Raw genomic sequence first — 24307 nt, 5'->3', positions numbered from 1 at the left:
TTCTATTTTACTTTATTATATAAGCAAATTGTACAATTTTTTTTCTTTTCATTGTAATTTATTTGCTTGCATTGCTTTCACATTTTGATTACTTCTTTGAGCTTTATAAATATCAACACTTTTATGAATACCAGATTTATGTACCTTTACTGCCTTAATGAGCAAAATAAATGTAAAATATGTCAGTAAATATTGGTAGATAGATCTAAATTGTTAAATTATAACCTTAAAAATATAATTTAAAATACAATATTGGATGCTTGGGGCTGGTGCACTGGGACGACCCAGAGGGATGGTACGGGGAGGGAGGAGGGAGGAGGGTTCAGGACGGGGAACACGTGTATGCCTGTGGCAGATTCATGTTGATATATGGCAAAATCAATACAATATTGTAAAGTTAAAAAATACAATACAATAAAAAAAATTAAGCGACAAAAAAATAACTTTTAAATTATATTAACCTTTAAGAGAAAATTGCCTTACAAAGCTTAAGGTACTTGACTTTCTAGAATTTGAATTAATTTTTCTGGCTTAACTTAAATATTAAAGCAGTTTCTCTAAATAAAAAATGGTATAAAATCATGTTCCATTTTAGAAATCTTAAAACATTGACTTAGAAATTAAGTTATTAATTCATTAACATGAAAATACCTTTTAATATTAACCACTCTAATCAAAAGTATTTAGTTTAAAAGTTTCTCCAAAGAAGACATACAGATGGCTAACAAACACATGAAAAGATGATCAACATCACTCATTATCAGAGAAATGCAAATCAAAACCACTATGAGGTACCATTTCACACCAGTCAGAATGGCTGCGATCCAAAAGTCTACAAATAATAAATGCTGGAGAGGGTGTGGAGAAAAGGGAACCCTCTTACACTGTTGGTGGGAATGCAAACTAGTACAGCCACTATGGAGAACAGTGTGGAGATTCCTTAAAAAACTGGAAATAGAACTGCCTTATGATCCAGCAATCCCACTGCTGGGCATACACACTGAGGAAACCAGAAGGGAAAGAGACACATGTACCCCAATGTTCATCGCAGCACTGTTTATAATAGCCAGGACATGGAAGCAACCTAGATGTCCATCAGCAGATGAATGGATAAGAAAGCAGTGGTACATATACACAATGGAGTATTACTCAGCCATTAAAAAGAATACATTTGAATCAGTTCTAATGACGTGGATGAAACTGGAGCCTATTATACAGAGTGAAGTAAGCCAGAAGGAAAAACACCAATACAGTATACTAACGCATATTTATGGAATTTAGAAAGATGGTAACGATAACCCTGTATACGAGACAGCAAAAGAGACACTGATGTATAGAACAGTCTTATGGACTCTGTGGGAGAGGGAGAGGGTGGGAAGATTTGGGAGAATGGCATTGAAACATGTAAAATATCATGTATGAAACGAGATGCCAGTCCAGGTTCAATGCATGATACTGGATGCTTGGGGCTGGCGCACTGGGACGACCCAGAGGGATGGTATGGGGAGGGAGGAGGGAGGAGGGTTCAGGATGGGGAAAAAATAAAAAATAAAAGTTTTTAAATATTTACTTATTTATTTGGCTGTGTTAGGTTTTAGTTGCCTCATGAGAACTCTTAGTTGCCGCCTGTGGGATCTAGTTGTTCCCTGACCATGGATTGAACCAGGGCCCCTGCATTGGGAGCATGGAGTCTCAACCACTGGGCCCCCATGGAAGTCCTTAAAAGTTTAACAGTAGAATCAAGTGAAAATTAGAGTAGACAGGGTGCTACAATGTATTTTTGCTTTGTTTTCAAAAACTACATACATAATAGAAATATAGAAATGATAGACTTTCCTGTCTACAGACATTTGACACCAACAAATGTTTAAATATTTTTACTCACAGTTTCCTGACCTGCTAATGAGTAGAGCTGGATCCCTGTGCAGCTGGATACAAGCCCCAGGGGAACCCAGGGCTGAGGCTGGCCCGCTGGTTTGTGGGTAATCCCCCAGCACTAAAAGGCTGCAGGGAGAACTCCAAAATGTGCTTCCTAGTGCAGTGCCCTCACGGTATCTCCCCAAAATGCATCTACATCCCCAGCTGCCTCCTACCTCTTCAAGTTCAGCAAGTGGGTCTGACTAGGGTCCTTTTCTACTACTGCCTCTGGGTGCATGCCCTTTCGGGGTTGAATCTGTTTCCTATAGCCCTCTGGCTAACCTTCAGAGTCAAATGTCCTGGGGCTATCTTCCCAGCGCAGGACCTTCAGGTTGGGAACTTAATATTGGGTTTGGACTCCTTGGTCCTTACAAAGAAACTCTGCAGTAGTGATTATTCTTCCTTTTGTGGATCACATATGGCTTTGGGGTCTTGACTATACCACACCTCCACCCCCCAACCCGTCTCATTGTGATTCCTTCTTTATCTCTTCACTTGTGTAAAATCTTTTCTGCTAGTTTTCAATTCATTCTCATAGATGAGAGTTGCTCTGTAAATAGTTATAATTTTAGTGTCTCTGGAGAGGAGGTGAGCTCAACATCTTCCTACTCCACCATTTTCTTGGGTTCATTTTTTATTTTTTTTATTTTTTATTTTTTTTCATTTTTTAAAACTATCATAATAGAAATACGTTTGGTATGGAATATATGAAAAAATCATTAAATTGTACACTTGAAAGGATGAATTATATGGAATATAAATCATTTATCTCAATAAAGTTGCTACCAGAAAAAAACTGTTCACTAGGGATCTCATTTTCCCTGTTCTTCTGTAATATGGAAAGTATTTCTTAACAAAGCGCAGCTCAAAGGGAAAGAAAACTCTAAGCCTCAGCGAGACCATAGGTATTATCGTTCTGCCCTGGAATTCTTCCTTCGATAGGCACAAGAGGTTTTCTGAACATGTGCAGCTGAAATGCATCTACTCTAAACAAAATATCTTAAAATGGTAGAATATGTTCACATGAAAAGAAAAAAAAAATTTCCCTAGGTTAAAACCTTTTGAAGCATTTATGTCATGTAAGAGTTGCCAATGGGTCTAGAGCTTAAGAAAAAATATAATAAAATTAAAAGAAATTGTGAACTCAAAAATAAGAACCAGAATAGAGGATAAAATTAATTCAAAGAATTTATTCCGTAGTTCTTAAGGACTTAAACTGCCTTCGGGTGTGTTAACCCTAAGTTGTCAAAAATGCACTGAGTGGCAGACTGGTGAGCTAATACAAAATGTGCCTCTTTGCTATCTGTGAAAGAAGGTTACTCTTCACTTTTTAATATAACAGTAGCCTTCCTATCATCTACTTATATATGTAAATCATCTGGTTCTACTAATAGAAACACAATCTACTAGATTCTCTGATTCCATAGCCCCAAATCTATTCCTTTTTATGATTTTCTTCTTAAATTATATAATGTTCTGTTTAGATCCTAATGGTGCATGTTTATACACAGACATATACAGAGACATACCCGTATGTTCACATAGTCTCAGTATTAAGAGAGATTACTGAAACCTTTGAATTATTACAAATAACACTTTAAATACTCCCACTGGACAAAGCATTTGGCAGAATACTTTCTGGTACTCTACCATAAAGGCAAGAATTTACTCCGATTCTTGGGCAGTTAGAGGCCAATATCTGGCTAGATGGTAAAGAATTGGTAAGATGATTAAAAAATTGAAGGAAAGGAGGCTTGGAGAAAAGTGTGTGAGTAGAATACTTGGAAAATGCCCAGATCATGAAAATATTTGTACCTCATTCTAACATCAGTCCCCATAAATGGAGCCTTAATAACCCAGATGTATAAGCTGAGTGTGAATGTGAGTCATTGTTATTAATGTCCAATTTACCAGCAGTAGTGGCCAAACATGATGTCTTAAGGAAACAAGCAGCTATCTGGTAATTGTTCAATTAAACTGTGACTTTTTCATTGCCAAGGAAGCAACCCATAAAATACTGCCTTCAACTAAAGTACCAGCTTCACATTTTTAAATTAGCAAGCTGATGTCCACAGGAAATAATCCTATAGAATAGCCAAATGCCTTATTGGAAACTTAGCTGCATTATCAATTTGCAGACAAGACTTTTGTAAGTTTGGTATGCTGACTTACAGGATGTGTTATTTTCTCTAAATCAATGACTGATACACATGGTTCTGTTTCTCAAAAATGTGCAAGTCTTAGTTTGAAGGGGAAACAGGGCAGGCAAGGCTCCTATAATTGTATCTAGTATTCTTCATGACAACTGTTTGCTTTTGAGCCCAGAGATTTGCTTTTCTATAAGTTTTAGTACCCAAGGAAGATATGTGTATACTAATGAACACAATAATGGTTTCTCTGAGTGAGAAACAGAGGCTGTATCCTGATTATTTTGATTTTATCCTGTCTCTAGGCAAAGAGTTTAAAATTACAGCTATGCTATTGTTTGATATTGACTATCAAGAATAAACAGGATTTCTGCTCTATAGTCGGGATTGGGAAGAATTAGGATAGAACTCAGGGGGATTGTTGTACAGTAATGATAATCAGTGAATGTGCTTCAAGCATACACAGAAAGGACCACTGAGTCCTATTAAAAATGAAGGATTGGATCATATCACTAAGAAAAATCTACCAAGAAAACCAGGATCCTGTCCAAATGGAAGAGAAACATGGAATAGGTAGAGGAAAAGCAAAATGAAATTTACCTTGTCTATCTGCAAAAATGAGAACTCTAGCCTATATGTTTATTCTCCCACTTTCTGAATATGTATTATCATATGTACATATGTGCATTGTGTAAGTTAACACTCATTTCATTTTCCTTTTATAGTATTGAATAGAATATTGACAGTGGCCAAATTTGATATTTATGGAACAGGGTGCAAAATACTGATCTCTTCCTTTGGTTCTGTGAGTGATGTTTTATCCTTTAAAAAAGTCCTTTTTCAAAGACTGTTTCTACTACTTAGAACCAAAAAAACTCAAATAGTTATTATGTATTAATAGACATATACATTATACATATACTATGTGTGTGTGTGTGTGTATATATATCACCCATGATTTTATGGCCAACAAAATGAAAAGACAGTGTACTGAAAAGACAATCCAGAAAATCTATAAATCCAATCATTATTCAAAATCCTGCATATCAGAGTTACTTAAATCTAGCAAGTTATTTTCTAACCAAATTTTATCAACTCCAATTCAAATTACTTCTAGCCTGAGGAAGAAGTGTAAGATACTGTTAATAACAAACATTGTACTGACTGCCTCCTATGTATCAGGCTCTGATACATTCCATTTAACACTCATGAGTTATATTTTGTAATTATACCAATATTGACAAATAGGAAATTGACATTAACAACTTTCCATAATCACATAGTAAGTAGCAACATTATATTCTCAACTATTATATTGTCTCCTTAAAAATCAGTGCATTCAAGGAGTCTTGTAAAGAGGCCTTAGGAATATTGCCTGTTAGGGTAAAGGGAATAAAATAGTCTGTAGGGACAACACTGTAGAACACAAACAATACTAAGATATATTAAACTAGATTCCAAAATGGGCTTCCCCAGAGGCTCAGCAGTAAAGAATCTGCCTGCGATGCAGGAGGTACAGGGTACGTGGATTCAGTCCCTGGGTTGGGAAGTTCCCCTGGAGAAGGGCATGGCAACCCACTCCAGTATTCTTACCCGGAGAATCCTGTGGACAGAGGAGCCTGGCGGGCTATAGTCCAATGAGTTGCAGAGTCAGACTGACTGAAATGACTGAGCACTTATATTCCAAAAAAAATTGTAGAAGAAAGTTTGTTTTTTGTTTGTTTGTTTTAAGGTGGGAGAAGCTTCAAACACTTGCACACAAAAAGACCCAATATTTCAGATGCGGAAGTGACCAGGAGGCAAACAAAGGAGCATGGATAATGATCAGCCTTTCCACGATGCCTACATCTTACCCAAAGAGAAGCAACAGATTCCCTGCATCTTAGGACAGAGAGGTAGGACAGTTGCTTCATGACTGAAACATACAAGAAAAGAGGGGAATCTCCTAATAGATCCCTCAGGGTGGGGTGTTCTGCCCACTTCATTCCAGTAAGTGGAAACAGTAAATAGAATCAGACAAAGCAGTCAGCCTAAGCAAAATTAGAAGTAAACACATGAGGGCTTCCCTGGTGGTTCCGTGGTGAAGAATCTGCCTGCCAGTGCAGGAGACACGGATTTAATCCCTGATCCAGGAAGATCCCACATTCCATGCAGCAACTAAGCCCATGCACCACCACAATTGAGCCTGTGCTCTGAAGCCCAGGAGCCACAACTACTGAGCACCGTGCTGCAACTACTGAAGCCCACCTGCCCTACAGCCCCTGCTCTGCAACAAGAGATGCTGCCGCAATGAGAAGCCTGTGCAACACAGCTAGAGAGTAGCCCCCACTCGCTACAACTAGAGAGAAGATTGCACAGCAATGAAGACCCAGCACAGCCATAAAAAAATAAATAAATTATTTTTTAAAAGTAAACATATACCTAACTCTACACCTAAAGCAACTAGAAAAGGAAGAAATGAAGAACCCCAGGGTTAGTAGAAGGAAAGAAATCTTAAAAATTAGGGCAGAAATAAATGCAAAAGAAACAAAAGAGACCATAGCAAAAATCAACAAAACCAAAAGCTGGTTCTTTGAAAGGATAAATAAAATTGACAAACCATTAGCCAGACTCATCAAGAAACAAAGGGAGAAAAATCAAATCAACAAAATTAGAAACGAAAATGGAGAGATCACAACAGACAACACAGAAATACAAAGGATCATAAGAGACTACTATCAACAATTATATGCCAATAAAATGGACAACGTGGAAGAAATGGACAAATTCTTAGAAAAGTACAACTTTCCAAAACTGGACCAGGAAGAAATAGAAAATCTTAACAGACCCATCACAAGCATGGAAATTGAAACTGTAATCAAAAATCTTCCAGCAAACAAAAGCCCCGGTCCAGACGGCTTCACAGCTGAATTCTACCAAAAATTTAGAGAAGAGCTAACACCTATCCTGCTCAAACTCTTCCAGAAAATTGCAGAGGAAGGTAAACTTCCAAACTCATTCTATGAGGCCACCATCATCCTAATACCAAAACCTGACAAAGATCCCACAAAAAAAGAAAACTACAGGCCAATATCACTGATGAACATAGATGCAAAAATCCTTAACAAAATTCTAGCAATCAGAATCCAACAACACATTAAAAAGATCATACACCATGACCAAGTGGGCTTTATCCCAGGGATGCAAGGATTCTTCAATATCCGCAAATCAATCAATGTAATACACCACATTAACAAATTGAAAAATAAAAACCATATGATTATCTCAATAGATGCAGAGAAAGCCTTTGACAAAATTCAACATCCATTTATGATAAAAACTCTCCAGAAAGCAGGAATAGAAGGAACATACCTCAACATAATAAAAGCTATATATGACAAACCCACTGCAAACATTATCCTCAATGGTGAAAAATTGAAAGCATTTCCTCTAAAGTCAGGAACAAGACAAGGGTGCCCACTTTCACCATTACTATTCAACATAGTTTTGGAAGTTTTGGCCACAGCAATCAGAGCAGAAAAAGAAATAAAAGGAATCCAAATTGGAAAAGAAGAAGTAAAACTCTCACTATTTGCAGATGACATGATCCTCTACATAGAAAACCCTAAAGAGTCCACCAGAAAATTACTAGAAATAATCAATGACTACAGTAAAGTTGCAGGATATAAAATCAACACACAGAAATCCCTTGCATTCCTATACACTAATAATGAGAAAACAGAAAGAGAAATTAAGGAAACAATTCCATTCACCATTGCAACGGAAAGAATAAAATACTTAGGAATATATCTACCTAAAGAAACTAAAGACCTATATATAGAAAACTATAAAACACTGGTGAAAGAAATCAAAGAGGACACTAATAGATGGAGAAATATACCATGTTCATGGATTGGAAGAATCAATATAGTGAAAATGAGTATACTACCCAAAGCAATTTATAGATTCAACGCAATCCCTATCAAGCTACCAACAGTATTCTTCACAGAGCTAGAACAAATAATTTCACAATTTGTATGGAAATACAAAAAACCTCGAATAGCCAAAGCGATCTTGAGAAAGAAGAATGGAACTGGAGGAATCAACCTACCTGACTTCAGGCTCTACTACAAAGCCACAGTTATCAAGACAGTATGGTACTGGCACAAAGACAGAAATATTGATCAATGGAATAAAATAGAAAGCCCAGAGATAAATCCACGCACATATGGACACCTTATCTTCGACAAAGGAGGCAAGAATATACAATGGATTAAAGACAATCTCTTTAACAAGCGGTGCTGGGAAATCTGGTCAACCACTTGTAAAAGAATGAAACTGGACCACTTTCTAACACCATACACAAAAATAAACTCAAAATGGATTAAAGATCTAAACGTAAGACCAGAAACTATAAAACTCCTAGAGGAGAACATAGGCAAAACACTCTCTGACATACATCACAGCAGGATCCTCTATGACCCACCTCCCAGAATATTGGAAATAAAAGCAAAAATAAACAAATGGGACCTAATTAACCTTAAAAGCTTCTGCACATCAAAGGAAACTATTAGCAAGGTGAAAAGACAGCCTTCAGAATGGGAGAAAATAATAGCAAATGAAGCAACCGACAAACAACTAATCTCAAAAATATACAAGCAACTCCTACAGCTCAACTCCAGAAAAATAAACGACCCAATCAAAAAATGGGCCAAAGAACTAAATAGACATTTCTCCAAAAAAGACATACAGATGGCTAACAAACACATGAAAAGATGCTCAACATCACTCATTATCAGAGAAATGCAAATCAAAACCACTATGAGGTACCATTTCACACCAGTCAGAATGGCTGCGATCCAAAAGTCTACAAATAATAAATGCTGGAGAGGGTGTGGAGAAAAGGGAACCCTCTTACACTGTTGGTGGGAATGCAAACTAGTACAGCCACTATGGAGAACAGTGTGGAGATTCCTTAAAAAACTGGAAATAGAACTGCCTTATGATCCAGCAACCCCACTGCTGGGCATACACACTGAGGAAACCAGAAGGGAAAGAGACACGTGTACCCCAATGTTCATCGCAGCACTGTTTATAATAGCCAAGACATGGAAGCAACCTAGATGTCCATCAGCAGATGAATGGATAAGAAAGCTGTGGTACATATACACAATGGAGTATTACTCAGCCATTAAAAAGAATACATTTGAATCAGTTCTAATGAGGTGGATGAAACTGGAGCCTATTATACAGAGTGAAGTAAGCCAGAAGGAAAAACATAAATACAGTATACTAACGCACATATATGGAATTTAGAAAGATGGTAACAATAACCCGGTGTACGAGACAGCAAAAGAGACACTGATGTATAGAACAGTCTTATGGACTCTGTGGGAGAGGGAGAGGGTGGGAAGATTTGGGAGAATGGCAATGAAACATGTAAAATATCATGTAGGAAACGAGTTGCCAGTCCAGGTTCGATGCATGATGCTGGATGCTTGGGGCTGGTGCACTGGGACGGCCCAGAGGGATGGTATGGGGAGGGAGGAGGGAGGAGGGTTCGGGATGGGGAACACATGTATACCTGTGGCAGATTCATTTTGATATTTGGCAAAACTAATACAATTATGTAAAGTTTAAAAATAAAATAAAATTGGAAGAATAAAAAAAAAATAAAATAAAATAAAAGTAAACATATGCACCTATAAATCAGAATCTACTAACCAACTGAGATCAAAGCCAAGGAAAGATAAGTATTCCCCCAAAACGTGGTCATGTAGCAAAGATATGCAAAATACTACTGTGAAGATGTGATTTAGACCCTCAGAAAAGAAATGAAATTGCTTCCATTAAAAAAAAAAGTATCACCTGAATAACTTAAGTATTGAAAATAATTATATAAGAAAGCAACTTTACGACCATACTATCCTGAATATGTGTGATCTTGTCTGATCTCGGAAGCTAAGCAGGGTCAGGAATGGTTAGTACTTGGATTGGGTAAACACAGTCTTAAATTTTGATATTAGAACAGAAGAAAGACTGAAAACTAATTTAGATAGAACTTTAAAAGTAGAAAAAGAAAAAATATAAAAAACTATGAAGATGATTCAATATAAGGAAAGAGCAGAAATTAATAATACAGAAAACAAAGTTCAATGTAATAGTAAACAAAAATAAAACCTTATTCTTTGAAAAGTTAATGAAATTGACAATACACCAACATAACTGATTAAGATAAAAGGCATAAATCTACAGTGTGGCAGAATTTTTAAGACTAATAAAAGAATACTATTAAAAGCTTTTGACAATATTGGAAACTGAAACTGACCATTTCCTAGAAAAAACATTACTTAAAATGACATCATACCAAAAAACTCCTAAAAATCAATAAGGAAGAGAAAATAAACTCAAGCGAAAAATGAGCAAGAAACAAAACAGACATTTCATTAAAAAGGAAACTGAAACACTTTTTAAAAAACCTATAAAAAGATAATCTCATTAGCAATTTTTAAAATATGTTAAAATCACAATAAGAAATCATTTTACTCCCACTAGATTGTCATTAAAGTCATAAATCTCCATATGTGAAACTACAAAATCTCACAGACTACTGTTCAGCTGATTTGGTACAAATTCTTTGGAAATTATCTAGTATATCAGAAGGTGAGCAGAATCTACAACTCAGCAAATCCACTACTCAGTTTGATCTCTATTCAGGAAAACTCCAGTGGGCAACTGACTATCCTATACTAAAGCAAATCTTAGAGCATCACATTTTTTAAGTGTGGGAGACAGGATAATAAAAATAATAGAATGGAAAGTCAAGAAATATACCTAGATGCATGTGGAAATTTAGTGTATAAAAGGGATATCTCAAACAAGTTGGGGAACCTATATGATTTATACAACAGCAGGTTTAGGACAACTAAGTAGCTATCTAGAAAAAAATAATTAAGCTGGATTCATGCCTCATATCCTATACCTTGATAAATTCAAAATAGATATGATTTTTTAATTTTTTAAATTTATCGTAAAATTTTTACTTTTTAATTATAGTTGATTCACAATGTTGTGATACTTTCAGGTATACAGAAAAGATATTCCATTATATATATTTATGTATGTATTCTTTTTCACATTTTGTACATTTTAGGTTATTTTTGTTGTTGTTTAGTTGCTAAGACATGTCCAACTCTTGTGACCCTATGGACAGTAGCCCATCAGGCTCCTCTGTCCACGGGATTTTCCAGGCAAGAATAGTGCAGTGGGTTGCCATTTCCTCCCCCAGCAGATTATCCTGACCCAGGGATTGAACCCTAATCTCCTGCATTGGCAGATGCTTTACCACTGAACCACCTGGGAAGCTTTTTTAGGTTATTATAAGATATTGAATACAGTTTCCTGTGCTAAACAGCAGGACCTTGTTGTTTGTCTATTTTATACATGAGTGACTGAAGTCACTCAGTCGTGTCCGACTCTTTGCAACCCCATGGATTGTAGCCTACCGGGTTCCTCTGTCCATGAGATTTTCCAGGAGAGAATACTGGAGTGAGTTGCCGTTTCCTTCTCCAGGAGATCTTCCCAACCCAGAGATTGAACCCAGGTCTCCCACACTGTAGGCAGATGCTTTACCATCTGAGCCACCAGGGAAGTCCATTTTATATATAGTACTATGTATATGTTAATCCCAAACTCCTAATTTATCTCTCCACCTATCCTTTTCTCCTTTGTAACCACATGTCTGTGAGTTTATTTGTATTTTGTAGACAAGATTATTTATATCAACTTTTTAGATTCTACTTATAAGTGATATCATATTATATTTCTTTCTCTGCTTTACCTCACTTAGTAGGATCATCTCTAGATCTGTCCATATTGCTGCAAAGGGCAATAATTCATTCTTTTTATGTTGTTGTTGTTGCTGTTCAGTCACTAAGTCATGTCTGACTCTTTGTGACCCCACAGACTGCAGCACACCAGGCTCCTTTTTATCCACTTTCTCTAAGAGTTTATTCAAACTCATGTCCATTGAGTCAGTGATGCTATCTAACCATCATCTGCTGCCACCGCCTTCTCCTTTTGCCTTCAATCTTTACCAGCATCAAGGTCTTTTGCAATGAGTCAGTGCTTTGTATCAGGTGGCCAAAGTATTTGGAGCTTCAGCTTCAGCATCAATACTTCCAATGAATATTCAGGGTTGATTTCCTTTAGGACTGACTGGTTTGATCTTGCTGTCCAAGGGACTCTCAAGAGTCTTCTCCAACACCACAATTCAAAAGCATCAATTCTCTGGCACTCAACCTTCTTTAGAGTCCAACTTTCACATGACTATTGGAAAAACTATAGCTTTGACTATATGGACCTTTTTTGTTGGCAAACTGATGTCTCTGCTTTTTAATACACTGTTTAGGTTTGTCAAAGCTTTCCTTCCAAGGAGTAAGCATCTTTTAATTTCATGACTGCAGTCACCATCCACAGTGATTTTGGAGCCCAAGAAAATCTGTCACTGCTTCCACTTTTTCCCCATCTATTTTCCATGAAGTGATGGGACTGGATGCCATGATTTTAGTATTTTTGAATGTTGAATTTCAAGCCATCTCTTTTACTCTCATTTTTCACTTTCATCAAAAGGCTCTTTAGCTCCTCTTTGTTTTCTGCCATAAGGGCGGTGTCATCTGCATATCTGCGGTTATTGATATTTCTCCCAGCAATCTTGATTCCAACTTGTAATTCATCCAGCTCAACATTTCACAGAATGTACTCTGCATAAAAGTTAAATAAGCAGGGTGACAATACACAGCCTTGTCATATTCTTTCCCCAATTTTGAACCAGTCAGTTGTTTCATGTCCAATTCTAAGTGTTACTTCTTGAACCACATACAGGTTTCTCAGGAGACAGGTAAGGTAATCTAGTACTCCCATCTCTTTAAGAATTTTGCAGAGTTTGTTGTGATCCACACAGTCAAAGGCTTTAGTGTAGTCAATGAAGTAGAAGCAGATGCTTTTCTGGAACTTCCTTGCTTTCTCCATGATCCACAGATGTTGTCAATTTGATCTCTGATTCCTCTGCTTCTTTGAAACCAAGTATGTACATCTGGAAGTTCTTGGTTCACATACTGCTGAAGCCTAGCTTGAAGGATTTTGAGTATAATCTTGCTAACATGTGAAATGAGCACAAGTGTTCCATAGTTTGAACATTCTTTGGTGCCGGGGTCCATCCCCGGTGGATCCAGGGAATTCGAAGTGGGGACGGCGTCGGGGAGGATCAGGAAACAACTGCTTAATTAAACGTTAATTAAGGATATAAAGAGTAATAGAATAAGGATAGCTCAGTAGGAAAATTCAGTGAAGAAAAGAGGCTGAATAATTCAGCCAGAGGGTGAGAGAAAGAACGACATGGGGAGACCAAGTTTGGGTGAACAAGGCCCGCACTTTATTTTCCAAAGTAGTTTTTATACCTTAAGTTATGCATAGAGGATAATGGGGGAAGGGGTAGAGTCATGCAGCAAGCCAGGCTTTCTTCCTGCAAACATATGGTATGCAAAAGTTTAGGTGATTTGCATCATCTTCTGGCCCGGAGGCCTGTTAACATTTTAAGACCCTTTCTTCAGAAAACTTATTTTTCTCTAAAGGTGATAAGTCAAGCACCACCCTCCAAAAGCATTAGATAAAGTTGCATTCCTACAGAGCAAAGGTGTGGTGGGCTATAACAAGAAAAAGAATTAACTCAAGGGTCCCAGGTTATAAACATTAAAGCTACTACTTACACCAATTATATTAATCAATACACTGCCAGAGACACAGCAGGTAAGGGATATGGAGACTTAGCAGCAAACATTGGCCCAACAAGTGAAAAACCCTTCACCAATACAATTTCTAATCAATCTTTTAACTGCTCAAAGGAATCTGTATTTAGACAGTTTAGAACATCTCATGCCTCTCACAGTTGGGAGGCTCTGAGCAATCACATGTGGCCGGAAAAACCTATTCAGGCAGGCTAGAGGATCTCCAAAGGAGTTTGTAGGTTGAAACACTGTCACACCCAGGAATTATTAACTGGAGCTGTAAGCTAACTCTTGTTTCAGAGGGAGGTAGTGGGGGACAGCCCCCCCGTAAAGTCTGAGGTGTAGGTGAAAGCACAAAGCAGAAAGTAGGCAGACTCTGGTTTTGGGGGTAGATGCTCGAGAATTTCCAGGGAGACTCCTGAGGCTTGATCCCGCCTTTGCGTATGCCAAGCCTCCTTCCTCATGACCTTTGCCACGGGCGGAGCTCACTCACCGCACTTTGGCATTGCTTTTCTTTGGGACTGGAATGAAAACTGACCTTTTCCAATCATGTGGCCACTGATGAGTTAAGTAATATTCTATTGTTTATATTCAAATTGATAAATTCAAAATGAATACATGATTTAAATAGGGAAGTGAAACTATAAAATTACAAGAAGAATCCACTTGATTATTGATTATTTTAAACTCAGAAAGCCCTTTTAAACTATGACACAAAATTATGACACATTTTGATTCTCTGTCAAAATCAAGAAGATCTGACTTCAAAAATTATATATATCAAAAAGTACCATGGAGATAGTCAAAAAACAAGGGACTGGGGAAAGAATTTGCAATTTGCATGTTATTAAAATAAAAATAGCTCCTAATATTCAATAAGAAAAAAACCTGATATATTTTTTCAATGTAAAAACAAGCAAAGGCTGTGAACATACAGTTTGCCCATAAAATTAAATATAAAAAGTAGGAAAAGATATCCATCTCAGTTCATGATAAGAGAAATGCTAATTAGCTACTACCATTGACCTTGGAGAAGACTCTTGAGAGTGCCTTGGACTGCAAGGAGATCTAACCAGCCAATCCTAAAGAATATCAACCAGGAATTGGCAGGACTGATGCTGAAGCTGAAGCTCCAATACTTTGGCCACCTGATGCAAAGAACTGACTCACTGGAAAAGACCCTGATGCTGGGAAAGATTGAGGGCAGGAGAAGGGGATGGTGGAGATGGTTAGATGTAACCCATTGACTCAATGGATATGAATTTGAGCAAACTCCAGGAAATGTGAAGGACAGGGAAGCCTGGTGTACTGCGGTCCATGGGGCCACAAAGACTCAGACACAACTGAGTGAATGAACAGCAAAAACATTCTTTATCTATCAGGATGATAAAGATTGAAATTGATACTATTTGTCCTTTTATCTTGTCTGCTGGCATCCCCACACTACAGTACAATCCTTCTAAAATCTAGCTTCCTCTCAGGTGGTTCTGGGAGTATATTACTCCTTTATCACTACATCATGAAAAACTGAATTACCTTATAAAATCTGGCACTACATTGTCAGAAAACCAATGAAATTAGATCAAAATGTAGAAAACCTCTTTTGCAATCTAAGGAGAGAAAAGCCTCCTAAAGGTCAATAAAATAGCACTTAGAATACTAATAATAATAAAGCCAGATGCCTTGCAGTATATTTGGCATGCATTTTAATGCTGAATCTTTTCAGTATTAAGGCTGGATTCTTTATTAAGGAAGACACAGTCTAATGCAGAAATGTTTCATTGTTTTGGGATAAAGCAACTTGACTGGACAGAGACACTGGCAAGTCATTCATAAACAAGCAATGAGGGAATATTTGGTGTTCATTTAAGATGAAAACTTCATTGTAAAACAATGAAGAAAAAAATTTTTTTTTAAATCCTTAAAAGTGAAAAACAAAAGAAGTGCTTTTAGAAGAACAGTACTATTCTTGTAGCTTTTTTAGAAGATAAATGTGTTCAGAACAGCCAAACATAGCCATTCTTTTCCTCACAGTCCTAACCCATAAAGCCACTGCTGTGTTGCATTCAGCATCATGCATCAGTGTACTTTGCTCTTCATCAAACAAGCTATATGAAAGAATATCTGGAATGAATATGCAATTTTATGCTCTGTAGAAAGAAGAGATTCCTCCATGCTCATCATATTATGATGTGGTAATTTTGTCTACATACATGCAGACTATAATGCATTATTGAACAAAAACCGTTGCACCTCTACTATGTCAGCTCTGACACCAACAACATGTATTGTTAACTCTGAGTCATATATTAAAAAGTGTAGAAGACATATATTACAGAAATATATTACAGGCAGAAATATATTATCAGCCTCCGTCCTCTTCTCTGTTTAAGAAAAAATAGTGATCAGGAGCAGTTCTTCATTATTTAGGATAGAAGGTTCCCCTCCCACTCAGGGCAGAGCAACACTGGGTTCTTTAATTGCCTTTTCATTCAAATCTGTTCTTCTGGCTAAAACTTTTACAGCTCCATCCACCTTTTCAAGAATATGACTCCAAGATGAAAGAAATGATGTCTGACTGAATACCCAGAAAAAAATCTTGAAATCTGCTTATACAAACTAAAGCTGTCTATCAGGAAAACACATTTTTATCCAATTAAACATGAAACCATCAGCTAGCAAATGTCAGGCAAATACACAAAAGCCTAAGAATGATTAGTTGATCACTCTGATAACCAGTTATCATAATATCTCTAATTCTAAGAACATACTGAGAACTACAGAGTAAGACCACAAAATCTCATATGAAAGATTAAGTAAATATAGTCACATGTTGCACAGGCAAGTTAAGGCAGGAAATTTTGTTTTGGTTCACTTCTATTTTCATTTTAGACCCAGAAAAAGTTAAACCTTATTCAAACTTTAACCTCTTTTCCTGCCTTCAATCATCCTCCCTATGGCCCTCTATACAAAATTATTCTAATCATTGGTAAGCTGTTATCTAACAGCACTGGATTATTAGACAAAATTTTATTATTGGTTTTACTACTTCCAGAAACTCTCTACTTTTATTTAGATAAGCATATGGGATGTGATAACAGTAGGAAAATAGTGATGTTCTATGGAGAGAGATTTAAGGACAACTAGGAATTACCAAGGGATGTTAAAGGATACAACATAAATGAGTGACTTCTGTATATGTGTCCTTGAAAAGAAGGTAGTAGCATAGCAATAAACCTTGTGAATTCTCAATTCTATTTTCTATTAAAATAAGGCAATACTTTGTCCCCAAATTTAACATATTCCTTTAAAATCACCTTATTACTTCACTATAATAAGTAAAGTATATTAACTTTGAAAACTGAATAAAAAGTATTTTTAGCATTTAAAAAATATTATAATGAACTACAAAAACATCTTTCAGATTCTGTCATTATTAAAATCAAATCAGATAAGAATATGGATATGAAATGGAAAACCCATTCAAATAGTGTTTTAACCAAAAAATTGCATTCGTAAAAAGTAAAACAAAAAACATTTATGTAGGAAAAATGTTTCTGGATGGAAAAATGGAAATCTATTGTCTACTTAGACATATTGTCTAAGTAGCTGCTATTGTCTATTTAGCTGCCAGTTTCTTCCTAGAAATGATTAACACTCACCCAAACAGCAAATCTTTAAAGTTGTAAAATGGGGTGTGTGTCTGGTGTGCATATTTTAAAAATATATCCTACTTGTACACAAACAATATTTAATGTAAAAGTAACCTCTTCTATCATCAGGTAAAGGACAAACATGATTTACCTTAATAAATTTCTAATAGAATTTTAATAAATTCATAATAGAATCAGGACTGAAACTTCATAACTTTTAAAATCTAAAATCATCCTGACCTTTCAACAAAATCTAATCTCAGATGATTCAATTTATTTAATCCTTGCCAAGATATAACACTCTCTGGGAGAAAATTGTTTTCAAGTGAAAGGAACAAGTTTCTAAAGATTATAAAGCAACAAAGTAATTTATATATACTTATTTCTGAGATGCTTTATTAAATTAAATTAATTTTCCTCATATGACACCTAAGTTACAGTGATTCTGAAAAGATTTTATGAACAAAAATAAATTTCTTAGTCAAAACATATATAAATCAAAAGTCAAACTGTCATTCTGAAATTCAATTAAAATGTGAATTAAAGATTTTAATTAATTTGTGAGTGAGCATGAAAAAAGTAACCACTCACAAAAATATCAGTACCCAACTTCTATAAAGAGGTTTAACTCATGGCTATAAATTTTTATCCTTTAGTATAAAGTAAATGGATATTTTCCATGTGGGTTAAATATGCAATGTGATTTTTTTTACCAATTTATGGATCTATTCATAAACTAATAGGCTCAAAAAAATGAATCAACAGGCAAGAAAAATGGATTGTTATTAAGTTTACATGTTAAGTAATTTTAGCACTTTTATTATCAATTCAATTATCTTAAAACCTCTACATGTACATATGTGGTATTATAGTTTGCTTTATCATCAACTTAAAATCCATTCATTTTAAAGCATCCTCAGAGATTTTCTTTTTAACATGGGAATTACTTGATCATGTTCCTAATATGAGGAGGCAATTCAGAAGGAAGGGTGAGGTTGACGATATAAGAATGAATAACAGGAAGTAAGAGGAAACTACTCAAATTAGCTCCTAAAAACTTTTGAAATATAGAAATTCCTTTTGTATATTAAACTTTTATTTATTTACTCAGTTTATAAAGAAACTGGTATTGGATTGGATTTTGTTTGCAGAATCCAATTATATCCAAGGAACTATTCTAGAAAGCAGTGAGATATAAATGAATAAGTTCTTGTATCAAGAAGCTTACATTCAGTAAAGTGGTAGAGTCACTATGGAAAACAGTATGGAGATTCCTCAACAAATTAAAAATAGAACTACTACAAATGATTCAGCAATTCCACTTCTGGGTATTGGTCTGAAGAAAACACAAACACCAACTTGAAAGGACATATGCATCCCATGTTTATTGAAGCATTATTTTCAGTAGCCAATATGTGAAAACAACCTAACCATCCATTGATGGATAAATGGATAAAGAAAATGTGGTGCGTGTATGTGTGTGTATATATATATATATATATATATATATAAATCTTTTCATGCTCATTAGCAAATTCATTAAAATCTTCAATATATATATATAAATCTTTAATATATATATGTATATATATTAATCAAATACATACCATGAACTTCCAGATGTTCAAGCTGGATTTAGAAAAAGCAGAGGAAAAAGAGATCAAATTGCCAATATCTGCTGGATTATCAAAAAAGCAAGAGAGTTCCAGAAAAACATCTATTTCTGCTTTATTGACTATGCCAAAGTCTTTGACTGTGTGGATCACCACAAACTGGGGGAAATTCTTCAAGAGATGGGAATACCAGACACCTGACCTGCCTCTTGAGAAATCTGCATGCAGGTCAGAAAGCAACAATTAGAACGGGACATGGAACAACAGACTGGTTCCAAATAGGAAAAGGCATTATGTCAAGGCTATATATTGTCACCCTGCTTATTTAACTTATATGCAGAGTACATCATGAGAAATGCTGGGCTGGAAGAAGCACAAGCTGGAATCAAGATTGCCGGGAGAAATACCAATAACCTCAGATATGCAGATGGCACCACCCTTATGGCAGAAACCGAAGAAGAACTAAAGAGCCTCTTGATGAAAGTGAAAAATTTGGCTTAACACTCAACATTCAGAAAGCTAAGATCATGGCATCTGGTCCCATCACTTCATGGCAAATAGATAGGGAAACAGTGAAAACAGTGACAGAATTTTTTGTGTGTGGGGGTGGTTCCAAAACCACTGTGGATGGTGACTGCAACCATGAAATTAAAAGACACTTACTTGGAGAAGGAAATGGCAACCCACTCCAATACTCTTGCCTAGAAAATTCCATTAACTGAGGAGCCTGGTAGGCTACAGTCCATGGGGTTGCAAAGAGTCGGACATGACTGATCGACTTCACTCACTCCTTGCAAGAAAAGTTATGACCAACCTAGACAGCATATTAAAAAGCAGAGACATTACTTTGCCAACAAAGGTCCGTCTAGTCAAGCCTATGGTTTTTCCATTAGTCATGTATGGATGTGAAAGTTGGACTCTAAAGAAAGCTGAGCACTGAAGAATTGATGCTTTTGAACTGGGTGTTGGAGAAGACTCTTGAGAGTCCCTTGGACTGCAAGAAGACCCAAGCAGCCATCCTAAAGGAAATCAGTCCTGAATATCCATTGTAAGGACTGATGATGAAGCTGAAACTCCAATACTTTGGCCACCTGATGAGAAGGGCTCACTCATTGGAAAAGACCTTGATGCTGGGAAAGATTGAGGGCAGGAGGAGAAGGGGACAACAGAGGATCAGATGGTTGGATGGCATCACTGACTCAGTGGACATGAGTTTGGGTAGACTCCAGAAGTTGATGATAGACAGGGAGGCTTGGCATGCTGCCGTCCATGGTGTTGCAGAGAGTCGGACACAACTGAGCAACTGAACTGAACTGAATTCATACATATACATATAAATATACACATATAATGGATTATTATTCTTCCACTAAAGAAAGAAAATCTTGCCATCTGTGACAACATGGATGTAACTTGAGGGCATTATGCTAAATGAAATTAATTAGTAAGACAAATAGCAGTGCCTTATTATCTTACTTATAAGTGGATTATTTAAAAAAAAAAAAAAAAGTGAGCTCATGATACAGAGAACAAATATGGTGGTTGCCAGAGCTTAGGTGTGGATGGTGAGTGAAATGGCTGAAGGGTATCAAAAGGTACAAAGTTCCAGTTATAAAAGAAATAACTAGTACAGTGTGCAGCATGATGACTATAGTTAATAATATTGTATAGCACATTATTGAAATAATATTGAAATTTGCTCAGAGAGTAAATCTTAAAAATTCTCATCAAAGGAAATAATTTGTGAATATGTGTGGTGACTTACTTATTGTGGTGATCATTTTACAATATGCACAAATATGGAACCATTATGTTATATACCTAAAACTAATATATCATTATATAATCTATCAAATTATGTCTCAAGAAAACTTGTTAAAGGGCGACATGGTTTTCAAGCATTAATATTTCTATAGTAAATAAGATATCATGATGAAAATTTTATGCTTATCTTCAAGACAAATAAATAGATAATTACTGATTATAAATTCTGTTAAAAAGTAATCAGAAATATGTAAAATAAAATAAAATGCAAAAGAGAAAATAAGAAGACATCTCTAGGACTAAAGTAACACAGATACTGGATTGGCCAAAACATTTGTTCAGGTTTTTCAAGAAGATGTTATGGAAAACCCAAACAAACTTTTGGCCAACCCAATAATTCTACTGATCAAAATCAGGAAGTGGCAGCTCAGAGCTAAGGTCTCCTAGGAAGGAAGTACAAAATGTGACCTCTGAAAAATATCAACAAACTCACTGAAGGTAGGGGCTTGAGTGTGGCTTCCCTGCCCATTAATGAAAGAGGGCGGGGCAGGGCAGGGCGGGCGCCGGCGGTGAGGAAAGGTAAATTATTGTTCTGCTGCTTGGGGCTGATGAGGGAAAAGACTTAATGCCAACAGAAATGGAACTGAAGTCAGCCAGTTGTTCTGCATGTAGATCAATCATGTCTTCAACATCACTCAAGAGCAAAAGCCCAGAATGCCTTGATATAATCCCAATCTGAACTGAAAGCCTGAGAGATGAGTGGAAATAATCATACCAGTTAGTAAGGGGTGGGGAAAGGGGAGAGGGGAAAAATAAGAGGGTAGAGGGAGATAGAATTTCTAAAAGAAAATTAACACACATAATGAGCTTACAATCTTATATTCTAAGAGACACTTAGAATAAGTTAATGTTTTTTGTTTTTTGTTTTCTTTCACAATAGCCATTGTGAACAGTGTGAGGTGATATCTTGTTATGGTTTGAGTTTGCATTTTACTGATGACTTTGAACATCTTTTCATATACCTGTTCATATGCCATTTGTTGTCTTCTTTGATGGTCCAGTGGTCAAGACTTCACCTTCCAGTGCAAGGGGTGCAGGTTTCATCCTGGTCGGGGAGCTAAGATCCCACATGCCTCTTGCCAAGAAACCAAAACATAAAACAGAAACAATACTGTAACTAATTTAATAAAGACTTTTAGAAAAATGCTGCTGCTCCTGCTAAGTCGCTTCAGTCGTGTCCGACTCTGTGTGACCCCATAGATGGCAGCCCACCAGGCTCCCCTGTCCCTGGGATTCTCCAGGCAAGAACACTGGAGTGGGTTGCCATTTCCTTCTCCAATGCATGAAAGTGAAAGTGAAAGTGAAAAATGGTCCACATCAAAAAATCTTTAGAAATGACTATGCAATCCTTAACCCATTTTTTAATCACCTTGTTAAGGTTTTTTATCTTTTGACTTTTGGGTCTTTTTGCTGTTGACTCATCTCTATTTTGGAGATGAATCCCTTATCAGATATATTGTTTGCAAGTGTTTTATTCCATTCCATACATTGCCTTTTAACACTCCCATGTTCATTGCAGCCCTTTTCACACTAACCAAGATGTGGAAACAATGTAAATCCACGAATTAATGGATAAAGAAAATATGATATCTAATACAGTGGAAATTCTGCAATATGGTAAGACCTGAGGAAACTCAGGCTATGAAAACGTAGCATGCTGGCCCCAAATAGCTGAGGAGCATATTACAGGAATAATTTCAGTGAGTCCAGACTCTCACATCTTCCCATACATAGAAAAGCGCTAAATTCCTTAACTTGACATATCTGGTTTTCTTTCATTAACAGTAATCTTTTGATGTTCTGGCTATTGCCCTTTGTTGCAAATCTCCTATAAATCCTAGCTCCCCCCTCACCTCCTCAGAGTAGTTCCCTCAGGGTTACTTAAGGTGCTGCCTCTCTAACTTAAAGTCCTAAAAGTTCCTGCCAAATAAAACAACTCTCAGTTTTTAGGTTGTGAATAACTTTTTAGGTGACATGACATAAAATAAAATCTATTAATTGAACAAACAAAAAAATTTACCTGGGAATTTGCCAGCTTCGGTTTGTATCTGCAGTTACTTTCAGCAGGATTTGGTCCTGGAACTTGATAACTCCTTTATCAGTAAAAACCCAACACAGCTAGAGACATATAGAAGCTTTCTACCAGCCTGCCTATCTGACTCCTGCCATGCCCCACATTCCACACCAGAAAACATTCTACTCTACAACAGTTCTAAACAGTTCTAAGGATTGTTCCCAATGCCAGGCTCTCTCCGCATTCCTCAGCTTCACATGTTCTGCATCTGCTAGATTCCTTCGTTATCTGCTCCACCTGACAAGCCACTGCTCATCCTTCAGATTCCGCTCCAATGCTGTGACTTATCCCATGGCTCACTAAGCAGCAGAGGCCGCTCCTTCTGGATACTGTGCAGTTCCTATCGTGTCATCATTGTTCAGCTGCTCAGTCGTATCCAACTCTTTGCAGCACCATGGACTGCAGCACGCCAGGCTTCCCTGTCCTTCACCATCTCCTGGAGTTTGCTCAAACTCATGTCCATTGAGTCAGTGATACAACAGTAATTGTATCATTATTTTACTGAATTACAATAATTTTTTTTTTTTTTTTTTTTTGCCTCTCTGTCTCTCCCACTACACCATAAGCTCCTGGAGGATAGGGAATTTGCTTTTGTGTTCCCATGACCTAAATGAACGTTTGCCCATCATTGGCTCACAAAAATATCCATTGCCCTTGAGATCAGAAAAGGCCAGGCAGCTCTTACTGGGAAAAGATCAGTCTTGTGTATCCGTTGTATTACTTTGCTGCATCGTTTTGTACCTGAAGGTGCTCTCAAAATTATGCCAGTATTCTTTATTACTGAGATAACAAAGGCTAGTGTTCAAGCACACTGGCTGTGATGTTCAAGAGCTCAGATTTCCTATTATAATGCCAGTATTTATAAGTTATAAAATCTCAAGTAAGGTACCTAATAGGACAATAATAATAGCTGACAGTTATTGAACATTTACTATGTTCCAGGTCTCGTTCATTCAATAAATAACTCATTTAATCCTCCCCAAAATATGTGAGGTGTCATCACCTTTCTTTACAGGTGAGGAAACTAAAGCACAGAAAGGTTAGGTAACTTGACCAAGGTCACATGGCTTAAAAATTGCAGAGTCAGAATTCAAACAACCTGCCTCCAGAGCTCATCAATTAAATATGAATTTATACCGCCTCTCTACCATAATATTGCCATATTTGAGGATTAAAGGAGATAGTACAGGTACTTGGACACAGTGAACCTGCAGCCAGCATCTGTGCTTACTGTCATAGTAATAATTCAGTCTTGCTTTTTAGCTCCAATACTGCTGCTGTCGTTTCAGTCGTGTCCGACTCTGTGCGACCCCAT

At 36.6% G+C, this 24307-nt stretch overlaps 1 long non-coding RNA gene across 2 annotated transcripts in view; it reads right to left on the bottom strand.

Moving 5' to 3' along the window:
- The window catches only part of LOC147378718 (uncharacterized), a 60484-nt gene that overhangs the window by 14594 nt on the left and 21583 nt on the right, over positions 1–24307 (bottom strand). Inside the window, exons 1-2 of one of the 2 annotated variants that reach the window (XR_015153099.1) lie at positions 22939–23105; positions 21881–21993 (exon numbers count right to left, since the gene is read on the bottom strand). This is a non-coding gene — a long non-coding RNA (uncharacterized LOC147378718). Of the gene's footprint in view, positions 1–21880; positions 21994–22938; positions 23106–24307 lie in introns of those variants that run through there. The other variant, XR_015153101.1, reaches the window with a different exon arrangement.

This window comes from Bos grunniens, chromosome 2 (assembly GCF_055505025.1).
Source record: "Bos grunniens cultivar Pamir isolate PY7600 chromosome 2, Bosgru_T2T1.0, whole genome shotgun sequence".
Taxonomy (NCBI): Eukaryota; Metazoa; Chordata; class Mammalia; order Artiodactyla; family Bovidae; genus Bos; species Bos grunniens.
This window is presented reverse-complemented; position numbering and strand designations above follow the sequence as displayed.